We start from the raw sequence: 3,875 nt of genomic DNA, 5'->3' as shown, positions 1-3,875 counted from the left end.
TTGCTATTTTTATAATTTCTTAATATTTTTTAAAATTGTTTTGTTTTGTTTGTTTTGAGACAGGGTTTCTCTGTGTTGCCCTGGCTGGCCGGGAACTCACTCTGTAGACCAGGCTGGCCTCAAACTCACAGACATCTGCCTGCCTCCTGAGTGCAAAACATTCATAGATATAAAATTAAAAGAAACTTTTTGGCACATGCCTTTAATCCCAGCACTTGGGAGGCAGAGGCAGGCAGATCTTTGTGAGTTCCAGGACAGGCTCCAAAGCCACAGAGAATCCCTGTCTCGAACCCCTTCCCCCAAATAAACACCCATCAAAATAACGTGTGGAGTTATAAGGCAAGTAAAGACATAACTGGAACACTAGAATTTTGGGGAATCTTACAGCAAATTCTAACAGAGACCGGAATTTAACCTTTAAATTGTATCTTATTTTGACAGTTGGCAGTCTTGGGAAGAGAGAGGATTCCTATATTTTTCATTTATTTTTGCATTCTGGTGTGTGTGTGTGTGTTGTGTGTTGTGTGTTGTGTGAGGATGTGTTTGCCATAGTAAGCATGTGGAATCAGAAAACAACTCGCCAGAATCATTGCTCTCCTTCCACCGTGTGGGTTCTGGAGATGGAAATCAAGTTATCAGACTTGGCTGCCAGAGCTTTTACTCATTGAGTCATCTTGCTGGCCTGAGGATGACTATCTTTTGAAGATTTCCATGTCTCTCAATCTCCAGTCAGTAGATTATAGAGGAGAATGGGGAAAAATTGCCCCAGAGTTCAGGCTTTTTTTTTTTTTTTTGCCTCTGGTCTGCTAATGAGCCACATCTCTAAGAGCGCAGTATGTGTGCTTCTCCTGTTACCGTCCCCTGCACTCTTCCCTCATTCTCTGGATGGCTGGCCTCGGGTGCTTATCAGAACACCGAATCTAGTTAGTGTGTGCTGGTACCACCCTTGTACTCTTCCAAGGTATCTGAACTGGGGGCGGAGTTAAGTCAGCACAAATAAGCAGTTAGTACATGCTAAGCTGCTAATCAAATGGGTGTGCAGATTCCTTTCTGTCATATAGAGTACAAACGTATCATATAATATAGACTAGTAAAATGCCCCTGTCTGTCTCCTCTGTCTCTGTCAAAAATATCACCATTTTGGAGTGCCCCAATTTTTTTTTAATATTTTCATTGATTGTCCAAATTTGTACAGCACTATTTGTGAGACAGTGTCTGTCCTTGTTATTGTTAAACCTTTGTAGACACCTACTTGTAATAGTGAGCTGGGTTTCACCAGTTGCCTGTTTATACTTTTCAAGAACACTTACAGAAATCCCACGACAATACACACACATGAAGGCACATCTGTTTTCTTCATCCAGGTGCCTAAACCCTACGTAATTCACCCATCAATCACTTACTAGGCACATTGACTTATATGCATACTGTTAGGATAGTGTAACGATCCTTCAAGGCTGGATAGCCAGGGACAAGGCTCAGGTATTAGGCACTGAATGGAACCTATCAGTATACTGTAATGCCTGTAAGTGCTGCTGTTTCCCAGCCTGTACTGTCCCCTGCTCCGTTTGTACCCAGATTTCACATGTACCCAATGGATAACTTCTTCACATTTAATGAACAAATGGCTCCCACGTTTGTGAAGGCATCAGCTTTTGGTGACAGTTGAAGGGCCTGAGCTTGTGCTTGATGGAAGCCACAGGAAGACTGTTAGTGGCTCCTGTTTATTTTGTATTTCTCATGCTTTTGTATCTGTTGGCCCAGCAAACAGTTTTAAGTGCTCTCTGCTACTGTGCCATCCACGGACCACACCCCTAAAGATAGAGCAACTGTCTGTGGAAAAGCTAGTGGCCATTCCATGTGAGTCAGTGCTGGTTTTACGCATCCCCCTCCCATCACCACCCCCTCCCAGCCTGACCCTAGTTTCAATTCTACCACAGTGTTTTTTTTTTTTTTTTTGTGTGTGTATGGATATATGTCTGTGTACCATGTGTCCACCTGTTGCCTGTAGATGACAGAAGTTGTTGGATCCACTGGAACCCGAGTTTCAGATGGTTGTGAGCCATCATGTGAGTTCTGGGAATTTAACTCAAGTCCTTGGGGAATAACAGCCAGTGGTGTTGACCTCTGAACCCTCTCTCCAGGCTGACCCTCACAACTCTTAAGTGATCCCATTGGCTGATCTTTTCCTTTCTTTACCCAGATAGTATCTATATGAATTTGTATTGCTATTCCTGTTTTGTACCCCAGCCCACCAGGGCCATCTTTACAGATGGCTAGGATCTGTTCTAGCCTCTTATCTGGCATGGTTATTTGGTTTAATCACTGAAAGTGGTCCAGTAGCTTGGAAGGACACCAGTGCCATTATGGCATGCTTGATATTTGTCACAAGACTAGCAGATAAAACTCCATGTTGTTTTAAGTATATGTGCCACTTGCATAGAGTCTGGAATTTTCACAATCCCAGAAGGGGCTTGGCTAGAAGACATTCAATACAACTAACTCTTGATGGTATTTGTTTTATTGGTATTGGAGTAGGCTCAGTGGTGACGTTCACCTGCTGCAGGGTTTTATATATAACAAGTAATTTCTGCTTCTGTGCTGCCTATGGGTGCTCCTACCCCCTTTTCAAGAATGGAACCCAAACCTTATCAGAACAATCTGTTCTACTGTTTCTGCCACCATCCCTAGCTATAGCCCTCTGGGCTCTGTAATCTTAAATCCAATGGGCCCTGGGGCTCAGGAACTTGTAACTTCAGCCTGTGCCACAAGAATCTTATCTTACTCAAATCCTCTTGAGCCGTTTAGGTTCAATCCCCACATGATCCCCTTTTTAACAGGTCATATAAAGAACAGCAACTTGAACAAGATGATACACAAAAATGTGCCCGTGACGGCTAGTTTTATATTAACTTATACAAACTAGCGTGGTTTGGGAAGCAGGAACCTCAACTAAGAAAGCTGCTGTTAGGTAACAGTTTCCTCTGATATTGAAACATTCTATCAGGAAGCTCCTTAACAGAACGTAAACAACTCAAAATAGCTTCAGGAATCCCGCCCCCCCCCCCAAAAAAAAAACTGACCAGATTCTCTAGGCCCTTTCTTCCCAGGAGTGTTGTTTTCTTTCTTTCTTTTATTTTGTTTTCCAAGACAGGGTTTCTCTGTGGCTTTGGAGGCTGTCCTGGAACTAGCTCTTGTAGACCAGGCTAGTCTCGAACTCACAGATATCCTCTGCCTCTGCCTCCCGAGTGCTGGAATTAAAGGCATGCACTACCAAAGCTAAGAAGACTCTTAAGAGCAGACCAGCTGCCCGGAAGAAGAAACAACAAGCCGAGCTGCCTGGAAGAGTAAGTAGTTCAGACCAAGGAGACATTTGGAAAGGACACTCTCTAACCTGTTGAGCTGCCTGCATGCTGTGCAGTGTGCTCCAGGTTCCCAGCTTTGTGAGCTGTCATCTGTACTGGGATGGACTTTGGTGACGCAGCTTTCAGTCATTTCTGATTCTCTAAGTCACCTCTCATCCATATTCCTGTGACACCAATAAAACTCAGTGGAGCACCAAGTTTCTCTTTGGTGATAACTAAACTTGGTCTGTCCTGGGTTCCCTGTCTGGGGTGAATAGACATGTGTGTAGTGTCTCCACAGGAAAAGTCTTGTCACACAACAATGTCCCCACCAGACTGTCCTGTGGGCAAGCCCTTATTGCATTTTCTTTTCTTTCCTTTTCCTTTCTTTCTTTCTTTCTTTCTTTCTTTCTTTCTTTCTTTCTTTCTTTGTTTTTCACGACAGGGTTTCTCTGTGTAGCTTTGGAGCCTATCCTGGCACTCGCTCTGTAGACCAGGCTGGCCTCGAAATCACAGAGATCTGCCTGCCTC

This window comes from Cricetulus griseus, chromosome X, assembly GCF_003668045.3.
Source record: "Cricetulus griseus strain 17A/GY chromosome X, alternate assembly CriGri-PICRH-1.0, whole genome shotgun sequence".
Lineage (NCBI taxonomy): Eukaryota > Metazoa > Chordata > Mammalia > Rodentia > Cricetidae > Cricetulus > Cricetulus griseus.
The sequence above is the reverse complement of the archived record's forward strand: the minus strand, read 5'-3'. Positions refer to the sequence as shown.